At 43.2% G+C, this 22,571-nt stretch overlaps 1 protein-coding gene across 8 annotated transcripts in view; it reads left to right on the forward strand.

Moving 5' to 3' along the window:
* elavl2 (ELAV like neuron-specific RNA binding protein 2) overlaps positions 1-22,571 on the forward strand; it is a 136,675-nt gene that overhangs the window by 72,227 nt on the left and 41,877 nt on the right. For 4 of the 8 annotated variants that reach the window (XM_056442855.1, XM_056442856.1, XM_056442852.1 and 1 more), the window contains exons 1-2: positions 3,955-4,349; positions 19,508-19,615. The gene's annotated coding sequence lies outside the window, so the exon portion shown is untranslated. Of the gene's footprint in view, positions 1-3,954; positions 4,350-19,507; positions 19,616-22,571 lie in introns of those variants that run through there. The other 4 variants (XM_056442854.1, XM_056442853.1, XM_056442857.1 and 1 more) reach the window with 3 other exon arrangements.

Raw genomic sequence — 22,571 nt, forward strand, 5'->3', positions numbered from 1 at the left:
AAGAAGTGCTTGCGAACATAATGCCCGCCGACACTTTGCCAACTTGAGGAATGCCTTGGCAGTTCTTCGGAAAGGTTTCCTTCGCCTTGTGCTCGCCGAAGCAGACAGCTTCCCTGCCGCCGGCTCAGTGAGGCTGCAGGGCAATATTTGCTCTCATGAGCATCTCCAAGACCTTGCTGCTTTTGGGAGGCTAAATGGTTGGATACCAGCCAAATGCATTGGCACACCACAAATCAGCTCACCCCTCTTGCAAATACAATTCTGAGGATAAACAGTGTGGGACACAGGCTGTATTTTGTGTGTTGGTGGGAGAGAAAGAAAAACATGGTGGCCTCAGTAATCAATGCTGGATTAACCTCTCATCAAAGAGATATTTGCAGCCTCAATTCAAGCTACCGGCGCTCCTGTTGTGTGCATTAAACCACAAATACCGTGATTGCTTTGCCTATTTGCGCTCATCTATAGAGCGTTGTTTCTGTTGACAGAGCTATTAGTCTGAGAGATACCACAGAATTCATCATAGTCACCCTGCGGTGGTTTGACAAATTCATCATTTCATTACTTTTCCACAGAGGGTGGCGATGGGGAGTGGGCCGCTGGAGACATCATGTTTGTAATAACATCAAACTCCTGGAAGAAAACAGGAACCCGGTGGTGCCGTTGGGGTGTGGCGTTGAAAATAAAATCAACGGCCGAAACAAGGGCAGGAGTGATTATGTCAATTCGTGGGGCGCTTGGTTCGAGGACCTCAAAAGGTTTTCATTATATCTTGATCAGAAAGTCATTTATCTCGAGGCTCTCAATAAGTCTGGCCCCCTAATCTGCCCGACAGATAATTAATACCCGCTTATTGAGTACATGGAAGTCATTACCTTGATTTCATTCAGATAATTTATCTGCCTGTGTTTCATGCAGATGACACTTGGTGGTGTGGGCCACTTTACCTCAGCAGGTATTGATTACAGTCTATTGTTGTAGCGGCTTTATATTTAGTTTATTTATATTTAGCTGCAAGGTCAAGGTGCCTTTTTGGCAATGAAAACAGATTAGCCAAACGCCATCAAATCAATACATTAATACATCTCTACAGTCTCAACAAAACTCCAGACAGTCTGAATCTATTCCTTTTTATTCTTGTGAACATGAATCACAATCACTGTTCTTCTATTGCAATGCCCCCACATCACTACAAAGCCCACTCTCAAACGTAGAGCTCGACTCGCGGCACACATCGGGACGAGAAACCATGGCAACCGGCATACATACATGCGTACATTGATTGCCACATTTACTGACTGCACCGGGGAAGTTCGTCAGACCAAAAGAGAGGCTGTAATTTGAAAATGGGTTTTCAAATAATGTTGTAATCACAGATTTTCACATTTACATAATAAATGCAGCTTCGGCCAACTGGTATTTCGCCGCTCACACTTTAAATGTCACACACTGATGTGAATGAAAGGTCACTGATTCAAATAATTCAGGAGAACTTCAAAGTTTATTTGGATGGAAACACTGCAAAACAAATTGGCTGCTTCCAGTGTGCATTACATATATATATATATATATATATGTAATGCAAATTGATTGACGGTGTTTGCTTTTTATCATTCTACAGGTTTAGCGAGGGAGGGAGATGTGAACTGTAAAGCAGGTCAAATTCACCCATAAGTGCCATCAAATACCTGCACAAGGTCATTTTTAGGGGACGTTCAAAGTCACCTTATTTGACACATATTTTCTCCTTATTTTCGGCTTGACAATTCTTTAACAGCGTATGCGAGAGAAGCAACCGCTGAGTATCCACGACCTGCTGAGGACTCCGTGGCGGGGGTCTGTGGTGATTATGCCGAGTGTGGCAGAGCTCCCTCTACGGATAGATTTCAATCAAAAGTGAATTATTTGTTCCGTCATAGCCCGTTTATTTTTACCACTAATACAAAGTAAGTTTTTAACTTCACAAGCAATAGTTCCATCTGAAAAGTGTTGGGCACAACGGGTCATTTGAATTTTTATTTCCATTCATATATGAATGGAAATAAAAAATAATAAAAAAAGTAAAACAATGATAGCAGTATAAAAATACAAAGTACATAAAATAGAATAAAAATAAATAAAATAGCTAATTTTAGCTACTTTAATTTAGCTATATTCTAATTAAAATACTCAAGTACAAATACCTCAATATTGTACTTAAGTAAATGCCAGAACAAGAGCACATCCTTGATTAAAAGAGCATGAAGTTCTTGATCTGGCTTTTATTTTACTCTCAAAGTGCAACACGATTGATGCATTTAACTAAAGCAATGCACAGAGGGTTGCAGCTCCACCCAACGCTATCCAAAGTGAAACACTGCCCCAAGGTGACTTTGCACCATCACCACATGTCCCCGTACAACTTGGACACCCAGTTAAAAAACTGTTCAGTCAAAAATAAATCCCCACCAACACCCATGTTACTGCCCCAGGTAGACGTCCAGCCGGAGAGGCTTCCCGCTGGCAGGCTGCTGGCTGCATGCCTCGGCGGCTCCATGTCCTCTGGCTCTGCGGGTGGTGCTCACGAACCGGGGTTTCACCCCCACCCCAAGCCAAGCAGAGGCAAGGGTGAAGAAAAAAAAGAAAGAAAAAAGAAGTGCGAGTTATCTAATGTGCTGAGGAATTACAGTGAGATTGTGCAACTGATGGTGTTGTTCACACTTTTGTGCAAAGCCAAGCAAACATACAGTTGGTGGTTGGCAGGGTTGCGTGGGTTTGTTCACACCTCCGGCTTAAATTTAAACACACTGTACAGTAGTAGCCATTGTGGCCGCCCTCCTTTATCGTGCAACTAATTACGTTTCTGTTGGATGTTAGAAGCAAATCAGACGACGACATTTTATTTAAAAAAAAAAATTCATGAAAAGAATGCAGCAGCAACAGAAGGAGCACGAGGAGGAAGGTTAGCACAATGTGGACATACAGATGGGTTGTACCCTTCAGACAAAGCTAAGCTAGCTGTTTCCATCTGATTTCAGTCTTTATTGGATTGGATTCAATCTATTGTCATTGCACAGAGTTCAGGTACACAGGCAACAAAATGTATTCTCTGCATTAACCCATCCTTAGTTATTAAGGAGCAGTGGGCTACAGTGATGTACGGTAAGGACTAAGCTAACTATAACCTTGCTTCAGCCTTCTAATTAATAGACATAAATCAGAGTGATATAATTCCTCTCATCTAACCGAGCAGGAAAACAAAGAAGTGTATTAATTATGTGCCAAGTCATTCCCTTAATATGGAGCTGGGGCCCTGCGCCGCTTAGCCTAGCATAGCTTGAAGACATCGATATTCTATTTCTCCAAAATATAAAAATATGCCCAAAAGACCTGAAGCTAAATCACACAATATTGCATTTATTTTATCTTCAGACAAACTGAGATATAAACATCATAAGTTAGCATTAGAGGTTCCCCTAATTGTTCCACATGTAAAGTGGCTGCCCGACGTAATGCAGAGACGTGGAAGTGGTCTCAATTTACTCATCTAACTCTTGGATGGAAATAAATTCTTCTTTTTTTAATTACAAAAGAAAACAATCGTAAACACTTGTAAAAACTGAAGTCGATTTATTTCTGAATGAAAACTCCAAATCTGTTCTGGAGCTTTTTCTGCTCCGTGAACCATCTGTCAAAACCTGAATGGTAAAATGATTCCTAAAAATCCTGTTTTCTTTTTTTAAGGAGATTGAAGAAGCAGCTGAGGGCAGAGATGCCTCTTTACTAAACAGCTGTTTGGCTTGTGTAATGTTGATGAGCTATGTGGTACTTAGGATCTCCTCTCTCCGGTCTGCCAGGTCCCTCGGAGAGGCTCATTGGTGGGGGTTGGTAGAGATGGGGTGGGGGGGGGTGGGCAACGCTTGCTAGAGACTGACAGGAAGCGTTATCTCGACATCTCTGTCACTCACTCGCGTTAGACCTTCCCTCTACGTGCGGGGAGCTGTCATGCCACAGTTTGCCGCTCTACTCTTCTGCGCCCCACCGCTGCACATTTTGTTACGTAACCTGCCACCTTCATCATAAAGACCCATCACAGACCTAAACACACACTTCCAGAACACACACACGCATCCAGAGCACCACGCCCAGAATGTGATATGACTGCTGTGAACGCTCGCCGTAGAGGCCGCTGTATGGAATATGTGGGTGAATGAGGTCCTTTGTGGTGATATTACTGATCATACAGTGCTGGAGTCCAAAGCAATTTCCTCCTCTCTCCCCAGCACCTCCGCCTCCGTATTGGACGTAACATCCTGAGACGGCGGAGATTGGTGGCCAGGATGCTGAATTTTTCATGAGGCAGGAAAGGTTAGGTAAGATCCTCCCATATATTCGTGATAGTGCACTTACAGATCTGTCTGCGAAATGGTAAAAAAAAAGAGAGAGAGAGTGAGAACGGCTCCGATTTTGAATGTGACCTCTTTCCTGAAAGAAGATTCAGAAATGAAATGTTTCTGGAAGTGTCACAACAGGTCTTGAAGTGGCACATGCAAAACAAGTTTGCCATGATTGCTTGATTTGTATTGTTCAGGCAGCCTGACTGTTTGTTCTTATTCCAGTTGCGGATATGACGAGCATTACATTGTAAATATTACATTGTAAATATTGCTGGGCATATTAAATCACAGTTAATGTTGTCTGCAAAGTGTAAACATAAAGCTCAAACAAACGGAAATCAAAAGGTCCTCTGATACTTCATATTTCCATTATTTAAATTGGTTACATGGCAAATCAAAGAATAAATTACTCTGATTATTGGGATTATTGTATTTTTGAAAAGAAGAGGTAAGAAAATAAATACAAGCCCAAAAAAATCAAACTGACAATGTGATTGCATGCGTAATACCATCGTTCAAGCAATAGAAGGTGCTTGATCACGATATTAGGTTTTGTTTTCACTAATATGGAGAACAAAATCTACATTGTAAAAATTGTAATTATATGATGTATGCTGTGATTTATTCCTCAGTCTCTTATTCAATTAGATTTCATTTTCATCAGGGGTCGTTTACTTGTAGATAATATGTACTCCATCAGCCGGCGCTCCACGAGTGTGGATATAGGATTACTGTGTGAGAAGTTTCCTGCTTTTCATATTTGATGAGAGCGAATTGTGTTTCTTTTAAAACACGAGCATCCCCATGATACTTCTGTTTTACTCCAGATAGTGTGTTGGGGAGAAGATTACAGGCTGAAAAACGACCACAAACCCGCAAGGAGCAATCCAACTCAGACAGGGGGGGGGGATCTTGTTGGTAGCCCTGATAAATGCTCCCCTGGGCTTTCTCCCAGTGGAGACATCTACAAATATTTCCATAATCACCAAATGGCCCAGTGACTGCCAGGCGCAGAGCCCAGATGTAACAGACAACATGTTCTAGCTCTTAGTCGTAAAGGTCACTAGCTGCCTCCTCAAACACGGATAAAAAGCCACGCTGCCATTTGAAATTGCGCTTCAACTACAGGTTGCCGTCGTTTCTTGACAGGGATGATGCTTTTTTTTTTTTTCCTCCATAGCAAAGACGAGATAACGCGAGAAGGCCAGAGGAGTGTTCATCACTCAGGCGTCCCAGCATCGTGTCGATCTGCTTTTACTCGCCAGTAATTTCATGCTAATTGGCGAGATTTGTTTTGGCCCAGACTATTTGAACATGTGTGTGTGTGTGTGTGTGTGTGCATGCATGCATCCAACATCGTTATGTTGTGTATCACTATGGTCATACTCGGCCACATCTTTTCCTTGCAGCTGTTACACCCCTAACAAGGGGGGGATGCATAATCACCAGAGTGATTTGGTGTCTTGTCCTCAGCAGAGGCGGTACTGTTGTTATTTGTACAACAACATTATTTATTATTTCATAAACACAAAATAGCTTGATCTCTGTGAATACACTTGACACAGCTAGCTACAATTTCAGTCAACAGGCGGTTACTGACCGACAACTTTCATACCGACATGTTAACTTCATTCATAATCAACAACATACCTGAAAAGGGGGGATACATAATCAGGTGATTGATTTGATATATTTTCTTTTGCAAAGGCTGACTATGGGTGAGTGGTCAGCAGGTCCGTCTTTCAATCAGGGGGTTGGAGGTTCAATCCCCGCCCTAGTCGATGTGTGTCTGTGAGCAAGGCGGCAACTGAGTTGCTTGCTCTCCTGCTGCGTGTCTACAGAATGAATATGTAAGTACAGTATTAAAAGCGTCAAGATAAAAAGCGAATGATGATGTGTAATGTATAAATAATGAAAAGATCACTATTTTCCACCAAAGGGGACTAAAGCAATCGATCTCAGACTCAAGATCAAGACTGCTATGTAGCTCAGTTACATCCTTACTCTATTATATATTAACCTGCACAACAAAGAACAAACAAACAAAATAAATAATGTAAGAACAACATAGTCAACATCTTATTCTTCTAAACACTTATCCACATGTCATTTATGAACACTCATGTTATCACTACTCTCTAAGCTGCTCATGTCTACCTGTTACACCGGCATACAGTATCCCACCTAATGGACTCAATCGCAGCTCAGCCTCTCTTCCCTTCCATGAAGGACATGTTTTGATACACAGGTCAGCACTAGATTAAACTTTTATGACACGAGCAATAATCAAGAAATGGCATCACATTTCTATTTAGCTCTGCTAGTTGAGCTGACCATTAACTGGCGATGAACCACCGCACAGTGACGCGTGCCAACGCTTTTGCAAAAGGTGTTTAAATTACAATTAAATAGAAATGACCGTTGAGTGCTTTTCAGAGTTGTCAAAGCATAATGTGGGAGGGTGAGTTGATGGGTATGTCATTTCTGGGGATGCTATGATTTTGTTTTCACGTTGGTGGTGTGCCCGAAAGGTCTCTAAATTCGTGAAAAGCTATTATACAAAAGAATATTCACATAGCCCATTGGTAAGCAAAAACTGTTTAATTTTTAATCATTCTTTTGAACAATTCAGGATGAATGTCAATTCCCGTCTACAGGGCTTGTGACTGCAGCTCATTTCACCATAATAAGGATCCCTTTGATAATAGTTGGAACTGCCAAATCAAGAAAGTGGAGGTATTCACCTCCTTTGACACTCAAGGACATATTTAGTATAAGCAGGCGGCCAGGGAGCTGGGCGAGAGTCCACACGACTCGTTTGATAACCCCGACCAACGTGTGCTGATAAATATGTATGTGTTCATAAGGTTTGGTGCAGCCGGGCAATGTTAGATGTAAAAAGGTGAGCATTTGTGAACCCTGTACCGACACTGTTGTCTTGTTGTTGTATGCGTGGATTAGACGGAATAATGAGACCTTTGAGAGGGCGAAATGCTTTTGTCACAACCGAGGCAGCACATTTACCATTTATTATTATAACTCCATTGTGCATTCAGATGGGCAAAACAGCCAGGCGCTCCTCCCTGTAAGGCGAACACATCTTTTATAATCTTGTTTCTCTCGTTGCTCTTTTCTTGTACCAAGCAGTCAGCTGCTGGCCATACCTTTTTTTCCAATTATAATGAAAAACATAGCTGCGGTTATTAAGCCGTAATCTGTTGACGATATGTTGAAAGACCTCACTGAATGATGGCTATTGTCTCCTTGGCATGCTCTCTGCAAGTCGCCTGTACTTTGCCAAACATCAGTTTATTTAAACAACGGCCAAATGCACATTTTATAAATATTAAGGGTCCAAAAACCGAGTTCACTCGGGGGTTTCCGTGTCTGAAGAAAGTAGGTGTGAAAGTGAAACTAGCTCGCAGGCCTCACTGGCCACTGTGTAATGTGACCGCACCGGAACTATTGGTCAGATAACATCTGTGGATGAATAATATTCCACCAGTAAAAGTATCTAGTTACATGAATCAAGCGCCGCATGGATTCGGCTGCAGCTCCAGATTCCACAAGTTGACATAATCAAAGAGCCAAGTGTTGGGCAACGGCTTTATAGTCACACACAAACATGCACACACACACACACATATGGACACAAAATGCACACAAGCAATGACAGTGACCAGATGAGCAAGTCGGTGATTGCCGTTGAACAATATCTCTGCCGCTCTAAAGTCGAGTTATTCGTAGTCCGATAATAGCGATGCCTGGACTTCAGTGACCTCGACGGTGGGTCTGGACATGCACTCCACGATCAGGAGTGGTCGATGTGCTGTGACTCTACTGGTGTCATGGAGGTTGTGACAATCACACTGGTGGGCTGGATTGCTTGTGACGTCACTGATGTTGTAGGACTTGTTCAAATGCATGCGCGTGCCGTCCTTCCCACTGCTATCCTATTTAAAGAAAGAAAACAGTACTAATTAATATTTACTAGTGACGATCTCAATATGGTTCCTGAAAATGATCCAAGTTTATCTAAGTTTTTATCCGTTTAGCTCTTCATATTTGGCCAGGAGAGTCCCTCTTACAATCTCGTTGGCCTTACACGGCCTCCTCTAGTCCCAGGGGGGTAATCACAAAATGTCCCAGTGATGCCTGCTTGGCTCAGCAGTTTTAATACACAAATCAATGTTGCATTACCCCCTTCTGGCTGTGAGTGCTCATAGTGTGAGAGCCATGAAAAATTGATGGGCCTTAGCATGCAGATTACAACCCCAGTGAACCTTAAATCTGGCCTTTTTTTAACAAGACAATGTTTGTAAAAAAAGAAAAAGAAAAGATGGCTGCTTCATTATGAAAGAGTATGATGTGTGAGGAAAAACAAAGAAAGTAAAACAGGTTTTCAGTAACCACAGATGTCTCTCACACACACATACACACGCACACACTATAAACAAGTATTCTTCCCATTTCTCTTTTATTAAACGGTCATAAATCTGATTAACAATGTCTTTAAGAGCATTTGTTTTTGCCACAGCAATTATAGCGTTTCATTTGGCGAGCCGCTCTGTATTTGACCAGCTGATGACTTGACTGCAGAAAGAAATTATAGCGCACATAATTAGCTTTCACTATGAAATGAAGTCATGGGAGAGAATGAGGAAATTTCACACTATATAAATTACATTTTGCAAGGTGCTGAGCCGATGTCCTTGAGCATAAGCACATTAAAAGTCCCTTTCGTCCACTCTCACGCGGCTCTTACTCGGACATATACAGACAGAAATCTGCACTGAACAGCGAAGAGTCATCGTGAGGACCCAACTGCCACATGTGTTCATGTAATGCTTCCTTTCAGACACCTCTTCATGTATGCGTTGCCATTTAAAGATGCAGCATTAATAATCCAATGTCATTCTTTTTTTTAAGCATGACTTTGACATTTTGTGATCCAATCACTGTTCAGTATTATTTTCTCAAAACTACAGCAGGGCTCTCAAGTGTCACGCATTGAGCGTAACACTCACGCATTTCGGTCTTAAATCACGCACTCCCGCCACACATCGAATATCTCACGCTGAAAAAAACTCTCGGCTATTTAATGTTTTAATGTGCCGCAGCACGCAAACATGAGCTGGCCGCGCTGCCCTCACCGTGGAGGAATCAAGCGCTCCCCTGGAGTTCTGCTGTGAGGAGCCACTTATCAGCCAATCAAAAGAAAGAAATGGGCTACACAATAGCCAATCAGAAAAAAACGTATCTGGTGTATCTGGGTAAGATTTAATCCAGCAACCAATGAAAATAAAGCATCCTGGAATTGCGCGCGACTGACTGATATCCGAACATTTCGTTCTGGGGCGGGGGGGGGGGGCTGATGGAAATGTCACTCTTGCCTGTCTTCAAAACTTAAGAGCCCTGCTTCAGATAGAGGAAATATATGTCTAGCTATAATATAGTAAATGTCAGAAATGTCCATAGGAGGTTACATATGTACAGAATATGTAGAATAAGTAGAGATAAATGTTTATATACAGTGGGTACGGAAAGTATTCAGACCCCTTTAAATTGTTCACTCTTTGTTTCATTGCAGCCATTTCCTAAAATCAAAAAAGTTCACTTTATTTCTCATTAATGTTCACTCAGTACCCCATCTTGACAGACAAAAACAGAAATGTATAATTTTTTGCAAATTTATTAAAAAAGTAAAACTGAAATATCACATGGTCATAAGTATTCAGTATTTAAAGGGGTCTGAATACTTTCCGGACCCACTGTATATAAATATAGTATAGTCTCCGTCAGTTGAGCTCGCATGGACGGTGCAAGCAAATTGCACGTCTGCCATTTAATCTGAAAGGCATTTTCTGTTGTCACCGGATGCCGTGAACAATGAAACATGCAAACATGCTGACGTCGACGACCGTTTAGACAGATTCTCGACCTTAAGGGAACCAGAGGATGTCTTTTGTGGGAACTCATCATTTGTAGTGTGCACAAATATGAAACTGCGATACCCGACTCCAAAAACAGGATGCTAGCGCTCTACAGTTTCTCTATGGAGAAGGGGCTTTGTTGCCATGACAATAGTAATGTTGCTTCAATGGCAGAGATGTGAAGATGGAGGGGTGTGCGTTGCATTTCATATGCAGGTGCTATGCACAGAGGAGAAGTGATACAGATAATGGAATCAATTTCCTGTGATTTCTGAAGCAGAGAGCTTGCTGAGAAATAATAAAGGAATTAAATGAGCTAACATAATCCACCGGTTACCGCCGGCTATTTGACTTCAGATTGCTACTTTGCCGGTGGAATTGAAAAAAGACAGACTTTGCTTTCACTTTTTTCGACGTGACTCCTTATTAACTCGAGAGCACAATGTACAAGGGGCTCCCGCATCTGTTCGGCCGCATTTGAAAGAATGTGGAGGAGCGGATTTGTATATGAAGAGACGGTGTGTTTGTTTTTGTTAGAGTAGGGAGGGGGGGGGGGGTCTTTTACCCTCCAGACCACAAACTGAAGGCCCTCAAGACCTCGTGCTAAGATAAAGATCTATAATTGACCCGGTGATAATGTTCCCTATTTAACGCATGGCCGACTTGCAGGTCGTATTATTGGTCGTCCAGCGGCACGTAATCTGATCACCGGGCTGCTGTGTGCGGCGCTCTGGAAGTTTGTTGCAGCTCAATGACAATGATTTTCTTACCATCTGCCGGCTCGATACTAACACGCTCATCTTGTTCTTTTGACCTGCCCGGCCTTGTAAGCAGCGATCTCCCCAGAAACACACACACACACACACACACACATCTGTCCGGATTGAATCGTCCGTGGACACAATATTCTCGACAGGCTCAGCTGTGCACACTTTTTTTTATTGAATCTAATTTCAGCTCAAAGCAAGAAGTATAGAAACCGACAACTACAAATGCGACTGTGTCAACATCTTTTGTCTGGAATACAAACAGACAGAAATACATTCTTATCAAACTTGTGGTTTTTGATAAGAATGTGTGTGACTGTGGGAAGTTTGTTCGGTTATACCTTCATGAGTTTGCCGCCTTGCAGTATTTGTGCTTCGCTGCCAGCCGCATCCACTTGTGCCGGGACCTGTCGGCGCCCGTCACTCGGCATACTTGTCGTGGCAGAGAGTCTTCCCTTTTGAATTGCTACAACGGGCTTTTATTTATTTTGGAGTGGTACTAGTTTATATGTAAGAAACCCAATTAGTAGACGTAGTGGATGCCCTGATTTAAATTAAAGTAGTTATTGTGATGGAGATGAAGAGAAGCAAAATCGTTCAAGTTGCCTCTATTAATAGTTTCATATTAACAATGGATCAAATGACTATCGTGTGGAAGACGTCGTCTGTTGTGCCAAACCCTCAGAGAATTATCAACAAACTTTGACGTTCCTTTCTTCTCTCCTGAGAACGTTGTCCTTTTTCAGCTCAATGTTGTCGTTTCTTCCCGTCATGCAGCTTCCAGGTTTTGGACCCTCCCACTGTGACAAATTAAATGTTATATGCAATTATCATTGGAAAGAAGAATGTTCACCATCGAGTCTTTTTGAATGTTGATGGTTAAAAAGTTTTTTTTAAATCCAAAATGTATCTTTATATATTGTCCATTCCAATATATGTCTGATGATCTGTTACTGAATATTAAAACTAATAGACCTTCCTCTCTGTAAACATTTGCAGAGATTGTAGAGAAATGGAAAGTGTCGTGGCCCGTCGTGTGACGGCACTCATCGAAACTTCTACATTTGACTCTTTGCAAACATTCTAGTAATTTCCTTAACTGTCTTCTGTCTTCATTATCAGGCTAATACACTGAGGCCGTGGTCAGTTTTCTTGTCTCCGACACTGCGATTATCTTTGTGTTATCTGGAAATAGTGGAGGGGAAACTATCTTCCTCTTCCTCCTGCCAGACCAAATCCTGCAAAGTCCAATTCGGTTGCTGCAATAAATTTCGCTCACCGATATGAAACACTGATTCATTTGGCTGCAAGGTGGCTCGGTCTCCCATCGCCGGACGCTCCCATTGTTTGGACAATCCTCTGAACATAATTTCGGACGTGTTGAAAGGGACATTAGCTGCCCGTGCAAGCTGTTCCAGGGAATATTGGTCCTCTTCATCAAGTCAAAGTGGGACGCCAAGAAATCCTGTGTCTGCTCAGTGAGCCGCGTTACAGCAACTTATACGACGGCGGTCGTTGTGTTTACTGCATGCCCACACATGTCATGTCAATGTATGATTAGTGGAGCAATTAGGCAATTTACAATAAATTGGAACGGTTTTGGGTGAAATGTTATCTTCGCAGTTATTTTTTAGGTTTTCCGGCATGAATTTTTCATTATAAAAAGGTTATTTCAAAGCTTTTGCGCTTTGAAAATAGATTTCTGGCTTGAATTCCAAACAGATTTTGACTTTACTACATCAGTTAGAGATCTTGACATGTAACCGTATCCATGGTATATCATCCTATTGATTTCTTCATTTGAGCTGGGCTGCAGAAGATTTAATGGACTTAGAGCATGGTTTGCTTCATAGCAACAGCTCCGTCCCAACGTTATACATGATGCACTCTATTGTATGGCATATGTCTATTTGTAATAAGAGCACTTGGATATGATTGACCTATTGTATAAGTAAATCTTGACAGTTTGAGTTCTATTCATCATCTGATACATATGTGCCATGTCTGTACAATAAGGTCGACAGAGCCCTGGCTCATGTCACATACCAACGATTAACTTCTGACGAATGGATGTTTTTTATTTTATCTTTATTTCGGTTTTCCATCACAAGAAAATCGCTGTAACATTACACAGAAAACGAGCACAAGAATATTTAAAAGGTAAACGGAAGATAATATGCAATGAAAACCAAAACAACAAAGAAAATAAATGCTCCCCAAAGATCCCATTTATCAAGTAGATTAGGGCTACAATTGACCATTTGTTTAATCCTTGATGAATCCACCAAATATTGTTAAATATAATCAACTGACATTGAGGGAGGACATTAATAGATATTTGCATTGGGCAGTTAATTTAGCTTTATTTCTTCAGGAACTGTCATCAAGACTCTTTTGTAAGAGAACTCCGGGAACACGTGACATCAAAACATTTCGGTCACATATTATAATTCCAGTCACCACCGCTGTAAACCTTTTAGAGGAATGACTGAGTGCTTGAATGCATTTAATGTCTACCTTCACTTTATTTAGCATGTTATTCATGAACTCGGGATGCTTTTCCCTTTAAAATCTCAGCAGGGATCATTTTACTTGTAAGAAATAGTGAGGTCATCATGAAGTCACCAAGCAGTGCTTTGGAAAAATGTACATTAAAATAGTAACTAATAGTAGGAAAGTACTGATTCATTAGTGGTTATGGGCTGTTAAGCAGATGATTTGGAATTAATTCAAGAAAATGAATCAAGAAAGTGTTGAATATGATTTACATATGTAGGAACTACATAGTTAATGCACGCAGCATCTAGCAGTATGTACTCAAGTAACTTCTCATCATTTTTCATTTCAGTCAGTTCCTGATTTGTTCCTCTTCATGCACGGGTAACTCTACTCTAGGTGCTGTGTACCTTGTTATAAAGGGTTCTTATGCTTCTTATCAAACGATTGTAAAAATATTCAAGGAACACGGTCCACGAAATCAGTCAATAGGAGTGTGTGTGTGTGTGTGTCTTAGTGATACAGAACATGTGCTATATTCCTACGAGCATGTGTGTGTGTCTGTTATCGAGACAGGGGAAGGGAAAAATGGTGACGGAGAATGGGCGAGATGCGAGTGTCCCATCTATGAAAGCGCCATTAAATTGTCAGTTATGATGGATGTTCCGCCTTTTCTGCATTAACTGGTACATTAGAAGTCATTAATTCTTCAGGATGTGCACTGGAGATCAGAGCCTCCCAGGGGGGTCTCACTGCCTTGATAAGGGAGGGAGGGAGCGATGGAGAGATAAAGAGGGTGGAGTGCACTAGCTGAAAGAAGAGAGCGGGAGAGAGATCCTCGCAGTGTGATGACCATTTTTTTGATTTGGATGCCTGCTCGCTTTGTTCCAGTGGCCTTGAGCCGAGAGAAGCATGCGAGGGCGACAGCCCGTGATGGACATCTGAGGAGCCGCTTTTTGTTCCGTCAGAAAACACAATTCGCACTCTTTCTAACAGAAAGTGATATGTCGCTACGCCGTCTATTACGGCTCTCAAGATTCAAGATGTTTTTATTTGTCACATACACACACAGGGTGTGCAGTGAAATGAAAGTGGCAATGCTCAGCAGGAATGTGCAACACAACAAGTACACACAATAAAAAACAAAACAACACAATATTTACAGTAGTGTGTGTGTGTGTGTGTGTGGGTCTATGTGGGGTCCTGTGAGGTCGGAGTTTTCACAGTCCTGATGGCTGAGAAAAAAAAACTCTCTCAGTCTCTCTGTTCTTGCAGCGTGACTACGGGCGCCTGCCCCTGACGCAGCAGCTAAACAGTCTGATCCTGCCGGCTCTGGTTCTGCACCCTCCTGTGTACAGTCTGCAGGGGGGGGGGGGAGTGTCCAAGCAATAGTTCATCAACGCACCTCTCTGCAGAGCCTTCCTGTCCTGGAGCGGAGCAGTTGCAAAACCAGGCTGTGATGCTTCCTGTCAGGACGCCTCTACAGCTAGAAGTAGAAGGACTGAAGAAGGATCCTCTGAATTTTTTTTTTGCTCTGCTGCCTGAGGGAGAGGGTGTTTCTGCTGCTCTGTCTGTGTTGTCTGTGTTATGTCAGATCCTCAGATCCTCTCGGATGTGGGACTTGACTCCCCCACCATTCTCTCACCCTCTCCCAAGTAGTCCCGTTAATCCCCAGTGGTGACGCCCTGTTGTTGTGTTTGTCCCAACCTCCTAAATTGTTTTGAGTTTTGTTGATGTCCTGGCACATTGCTGTCCTGGCAAGAGCAAGAGATCCAGGTTCTCCTTCCTCCAGGTAGGCCAGGCCCGGCCCACCAGTCATCCAGGCCCACCACACTGTCTTCATGGTGAAACTGGATGATGGTGTTGTGATGTGTGTGTGCACACACAGGGGCTGCAGGGTGAGGGGTTTGGAGGTGTGTGCCCCACCCTGACCCACCTGGGGGGCGGTCAGGAAGTCCAGGATCAAGCACAGGGGGGTGGGGGTCCCAGCTCATCAGCTTGCCGGCCTTGCTGAGGGGGACTATGGTGAAGCCATCGATCCAGCGTGCTTTCAAGATCACGTGGTCTTCGTGTCCTCTCCTTCCACTGTTAGTCGCACATTAAACCTGGAAAGATGGTAAATAGCGATTAGTTACCTGTGTGTTTCATAAGCATTATAAGTGGTTATAGTGGGATCAGTGGAGTCACGTCCCTCCCAGAATCCTTCACAAGTTGTCAAACCAGAAAACAACATTTCACTACCAATTAAACAACAATTACTGGGCAAGGCGCATTTTGATGGGTGACTAAGAATTGTTCACAACATTGCGAATACGTCTCTCTCCTTCTCCCACACACAGGCCACTCCGGTTTCTTTTAGCAGAACCTTGAAAGCAGACAAGCAGCGAGCTTGAACTTCATTAAAATAAAGAAGAAGCAGCGATGTAATAGGGAGTGAGCACTGAGAACTAAACAGCACCCTGATGATTTCAAATGGTTTTCTGGCTCCGTGTGATTTTATTTGTGTGACCTGCGTCGTACGAGAGCAACCCCGACCATCTGCTGTGTTTAAATGCTGTAAATATGTTGAGTCAGAGGGGGTCAAGAGAGACAAATCGGGGGAGTAAGCGCCTCCTGCCACGCTGAAACAAAGCTCCCATCAGTGTCCCACAATCCCCCAGTGCTGCCCCAGTCCACCATGTAGTCAGCGCCAGGTATTTATCATGCCGTGACAGCAGAGGCAGGTCACTGTTGTCCTCTGTATTTGCTGTTCCACTTTTCATACTCAGGCCATCGCAGCTTCTAAACAGTTTTTTTTAGTTTTTTTAAATAAGTAACCCCCCTAAAACTAACACAGAGTGGAATGAAGGTTATTGGTTTTCTTCTTGCTCGCCTTCATCATGGCGGTGTCTTCAATATCCTTGCATAAAGTTTAATATGTGTGTCATGTAAGCATAACTACAAAATAACAGCTGCTCAAATAAAAATATATATTTTAGTCCATCAGTGGGCAAAAAGGTTGAATCTCCATTTCCCAGTTCAAAAACATATTTAAATTGTTCTTATACAATCTGCAGTTATTATGAACACATGATTCATTTTACCAATGGTTATCTTATGTCAGAAAATAATATTTACAAAAATAGCCTAGCTCTCCTGTTTGACCCTCTTAGACTAGATGACTCATATCCTTATAATGTCTGATGACTGGATTCATCTTTTTCCATTTGGTTTCCATTTATGTTATTAAAAAAAAAATGTCCACATGGATATATTTTACAAATAAATTGCACTTTTCTTATTTCATGAAATCTCTTCTATTTTTATTATTGAACCTGTTTACCCACAATGCTAAGGGTCAGCACATCTAGGGCCCTGTCTTGACAATGCACCCAACCCCAAAATACAACGTAGTAATTAATAAAGCCCCCAAAATGTTACACACTGTTCATTTTAATTGGCAGTGCATGATTATTACAAATGATGTTGGTATTTGTTTTAGATTGATAAACTCATGCTAAATGGGGAAAGTAGTAGCTCCATGGACACTCGAGGTTAGATCTTCATCGGCCGATCACATGAAAAGGGTTTTTCAAAATAAAATCCACCTTGTTGAAAAAGAAAAAGGTCCCCTAGTTAAACTCCTTTTCTCAGAGCCATGGACGTCCTCAATGTATACACAATGTGTGGACAGGCTGCTCTCATCAGCAGAAAACCAGACGGTCCGCAGCGGAATCTTCCCACCGATTAAAATGTGTCAGAAATATTTCACATCTATTACGCAGAATAAAGTTATCTTGTGGACCTCCGAGATCTTCTCCTCCAGCCCTCTTCGTCCTATTTAATCCGTCATCATCATCATCATCGTAGAAGGAAAGGAAAGGCCTCCCGGTGTTGTTTTCCCTTTATGGTTCTCGGCTGATGATGAGCGCGGCTGTTAAGCGTGCCTAACCTTCACTCCATTACTCCACTTCAATGCAGCCCACACATTCTGGAGCACAGAGTTGAATGGACAGCGCCCCTCTCAACGCGGAACCCTCCGATGAGCCGTCTGACCTGTGGCAGATTTCTCTCATCTCCCAAGACCCTCCTGGAATACACACTGGGCCTGACTAATTACTCTTAAAAACAAGTGGGCTGTGGGTGGGTTTGTAATTGGAAAGTGTCAGCCGTCGGTGAAAGATCATTCGTCTTGAGGGCACGTGTGTCAGAGTCTCCCATTCATGTGTTCCTCTCCACGCCGCTGAGCATCTCCACTGTTCTTATTCCGCTTGTTTGAATCCAGGACTTTTGCAATGATGGAGGGAGAAAAATTCAAAATAAAAAAAACACACTTTACTTTTTTTTAACGTAAGCATGAAAAAGGATGTTTAAATTCCATCCATCCGCCCATTGTCATCCGCTTGGTCCGGGGTCGGGTCACGGGGGCAGCAGGCTGACCCAGACTCTCCTCTCACCCACAACGTTACCCTCTCTCTCAGGCTGAGCCCGGCACCCAACGGAGAAAACCCATTTCGTCCACTTGTATCCGCGATCTCGTTCTTTCGGTCACGACCTAGAGTTCGTGACCTTAGGTGAGGGTCGTAACGTAGACCGACCAGTAAAGTGAAAGCTTTGCCTTTCGTCTCAGCTCCTCCTCTTCACCAAGACGGTCCTGTGCAGCGCCTGTCCATCTCCCGCTCCATCTTTAAATTGAAAAATGCAAAACAAACATCAATTCATTTAATACACGGAAAGAAGGGGACGGGCAGTTGTTCAAACTGCTGTGCCCAAACTATGAGGAGCACTGGCTCAACAATGAGCCATGGTGTGATCTCAAAGTGAGAGGGTGAGATGCCATATATTACAAATGGCATATCCACCGACATGAGGCTACCAGAATAGAGCACTCTGTTTCCAATTCTAATCCAACAGGAAGCACATACCCAGTAATTACTGTGAACTATGTTAGGCGAAACTGGACTTTTTTTTCTTTTTCTCCTCTTAAAACGCCGGATAATTATTACTTGGATCGGAAAGTCATGCATCCACCTGGAGATGTTTTATTTTGAAATGGAAATCCTGCCCAGTAATTCAGCAGCATGGCTCCTTTGGGACACTGTTGACACTCTGGATGAGTGCAAGTTTTTTTACTTGGTACGATAAGGACCTGAAACTTGCAGCCTGACGAGGTGGGACACCATCCGTGGAAATTGTGGAATAGGTTTTCCCCCCGCCGCACAAGGAGGCGGCGGCCGAGGAATGGCGTTTAAGTCGGTGTTCATTGGTTCATCATTCTCAATGAAGCCGTGCGTCCGATACCCTTTTCAGAGGACGTGTAATTACAGCTCATTCGGGGTGATTATGCGGGGGCACGAGATGGCAGGCAAATAATGAAGGAGATTTCACTTCATGTCGTCGGGCTGAAAGACGAGGGGCAACGCAAAACGAAGACGAACGAGGTTTCAAAAGATGTATATGAGATCCGCCGAGCACATGAAGAGCGACCTTCAACTTTTAAAGATATTGGAAATGGAGTTATGAACTGTCACGAGTGAAAAGCAGTGCGTCTTTTCATTTCCCCCCGCGGCCACGCGTGGCCTTTTGGCAGTGACTCTAATATTACAAAGTATTACTGCCAGAATTATTTTCTGACATTCAAATGTTATTGCTTCCACCACGATGTGCGTGTGGCTGCTCCCTTGTTCATTTTTGAATACTTGACAAGAATGACGGAGAGAAAAAGAGAGACGTTGTCATCGTCGGGGGGGGGGGGTTGTTATTGTTTTTAAGCCAGTAACCCCACGACGTCGTGCTGACCTAACTCTGCCGCTCCTTGGACAGACCGTGAACGTATCAATAATTGAGTGTATTTCCAAAAAGGGTGGGGTGTGTGTGAAGAGAGGGGGGACATTAAAAATGTTATGGCTTGTCATTATCCCCCCCCCCCCCTTTCTGCGGTGTCTTTCTTCCTCTGCAGCAGGAAGTGGCCGTGATATGGAGACGTCTCTCAGGAGCCCAGTATTCCCTCTTCGCTCCAGTCCAGCTCCTCCGCTGCACAGGAGCTGGCAGCACCGTCACTGAGAAGGTACAAACGACAACAATAGCAATTATTTTTCTTGGCAGAGTTTGATTTGTCATCAATATGTACTCAACGATGCATTAACCTTTAGAGCGCTGCAGGAACTTCTCCCAAAACACAGAAATGAGGTTGCATTTTTCCATTTCATGCTTTTACCTCGTCTCAAAGTCAACAGCATTTCTTTTTTTTTCTCTGTGTTTTTCGTTTGATGTTTATTTATTAGTTTTATGGTGAACACAATGTTAACGTTGTGGCATTAAATAGCCCACTCGTCAGCTGACAGGTGTAATGTGGAGGCCTCCTGTGAATTAAGAGGGTTTATTGAACTTCATGTCAAAAATACAAACATGTCAGACACATTATTACTAAAAAGAGAATTTACATATGTCTGAAAACGTTCGTGGAGCCCAGTACCTTTTAAAGCTGTCAGGCAGTTCAACAATGTTATTTACTTGAAAATTGACTTTAATTCCAAATTCATTGCGAGGCTCTTAGGATAATTAATTCAAAAATATGCCCGTTTAAAATTTAGAAAATGAAATGTTTCACATGAGCCTTTGTATTAATGTATCATATGAGCAAAGGGACGCAGTTTGCAATCAAAAACACCCCAAATGAGTCAGTTTTCAAAGTGTTTTTGACAGTAATTAAGTAAAGTCAAAATGCTCACTTAAACATACAGGACATGGAGCCAGACACTGTAATCAAAGTGTCCATCTGGCTGAACAAATATGCAAATACTTGAGTGCTGGCGCATCAACAAGTCAAGCGTTGGTAATACAATGTTGTGTCTCGACGAGGCATTTAGGATTTCTTTCGGGGGTTTGGTGTGTCGCACGTTCAATAATGCAGAGCTGTGTTTTCCATGTGCCCCTTCTTGGCAAACAAGCAGCGGCGAAAGTCTTTTCCGCCCGTGTGTTATCTTTATGTTTTGTTGTGTTGGGGAGCTGTGTGAAAACAACCGTGCTGTTAAACACACACGGCCTCACACACACACTCATGTCGGCTCCACGCGTCCTCAGAGGGACGAGTCGCGAGGCCGCCCTCGTCCCTCTGACCCCTCTTGACGGGACGACATTTTGCGTGTCGAGACCTTCTGCTATTTGCACTTTCCTGCGCGGTGCTGCATGTTTTCCTGCGTGTGGTTCCAGCCGGCAGCACTGGTCCGGTACCTGGTGTCTGACAGCCTCCCACGCCGGCTCTGCATTGGATGACAGTGCTTCCGTGCCAGTCGCTGTTTTTTGTTGCTGTGGGTATTTCACCACGCATACAGATTGGGCATGCGTGCCCCTCTTCTCTCCCCCCTCCCCCCCCCCCCCTTGTCAGAAACTGTCAAAAGTGGAGTTTTGTAAGGTGAGACTTGCACACTCCCACCATCAACACGATTGTGTATGTTCGCGACGGCTCTATACATATTTGGAGGAGGAGGAGGAGGATTCCGGTGGATTCGGTCTCTTTACACCCACAGAGACTTTTTTTGTTTTCAAACTGTGGGGGCGGCGTCTCCCAGAGCTCACCCTGCAGTTCCAGTTCCATCCAGAAACAGCCCTGCCAGTGAGTCAGTGGGTCAGGGGGGGATTCGCCCAGCAGCCTGTCAAGCCACAGCTTCCAATTACTTGTCTTTCACCCACCCAACCTTCCTCTCATGAAGCTTAGTTTTACCAGCACGATCCCTGAAACACATCTCAGCTACACCAAACCTGTCAGTGAAGGGCTTTTAGGAGCCCACTTTGCCCTTCCTCTTCCTCTCTTGTTTCTTGCATCCTCCTCTGCCTCATTCACAGAATCCACCCCTCTTCCTCCACTGCCTGTGTGTCATCCCTCTGTTCTAATGAGAGGGAGGGATCAGCCAGGCAGACCCCTGGAGTTTGAAGGAGCTACCTGTTGTGCCTCCACATTTCTTCCTCCATGGCTCTCACTCTCTCTCTACCACTATCTCTCTTTATCTCTCTCTCTCTCTCTCTCTCTCTCCAAACACCAGAGCTGTCGACTCCTTGCAGTTTGATTCTAAACTGTTCCCCCGTGTCGGGAGTAGCTGCCATGACAGAGAATAAGAGGAGTGAAATGTTGAGTTTGTAGTGAACAATGTGAGGATTGGCTTCTTCTCTACGTGGTGTGAGCAAGGCCAGAATAGTATTTGTCTTCATCCATTCTAGAATGCCCGCCAATACACTTCATGGAACCAACATCTTCTTGTGTGTTCCTCGAGTGAGACCAGAGGATTCATACCAGTGATATCCATCATCTCATCTCACTTCCCCAAAACTGTTCATCCGTCAATTTAAGTGTCCGACCACTCAAGTGCTTTCTGGTCACATTGTTGATAACAGAATGAAAGAAAACTATTTAGCACATTTCGCGAAACAAAATGTTGATGTTGCGTAAATGTTGTCTGTTGTGTTATCTGTGTTGTGTGAAATTCAGAAATGTCCTTGCTCCAGTGAAAAGAAATGCAAACGAGACGTAGGATCCACATCCCACCTTCTCTGCCTCAACTCTTATTCACTCACACATGAAACCTCTCTGCTAGCTGTGTCACACACACACACACACACACACACACACACGCACACACACCGTTTTAAGCTATTCAGGTGTAGCCATGAAAAAAGAGGAAACATTTTGTTTCACATCTTCAGCTGAAATGTTGTTTAATAAGGGTTTTTGACTCACCAACAGTTACGATGGCAACCATATAATAAGTGACAGCAAAAAGCCTCTGAGCCAATTATTTCTGTCTTGATATTTGCAGTGTTAACGTCGATCTACCTCAAATCAGTTTATCTTCCTCATTTGAACCGTGACACTTTACCAGCGACGCTTTAATTGCCTTCAATACGCAGCGAAATTGACACAAGTCATCTATTTACTGTGAGAATTCAAAATACGAGAGCAAAACTTGCTTTTAGTGGCAGCCCCGGCAACCTTCTTGTCCGATGGCGAGTTTTCCTTCAACCTGAAA

This window comes from Pseudoliparis swirei, chromosome 21 (genome assembly GCF_029220125.1).
Source record: "Pseudoliparis swirei isolate HS2019 ecotype Mariana Trench chromosome 21, NWPU_hadal_v1, whole genome shotgun sequence".
In the NCBI taxonomy this organism is placed as follows: domain Eukaryota; kingdom Metazoa; phylum Chordata; class Actinopteri; order Perciformes; family Liparidae; genus Pseudoliparis; species Pseudoliparis swirei.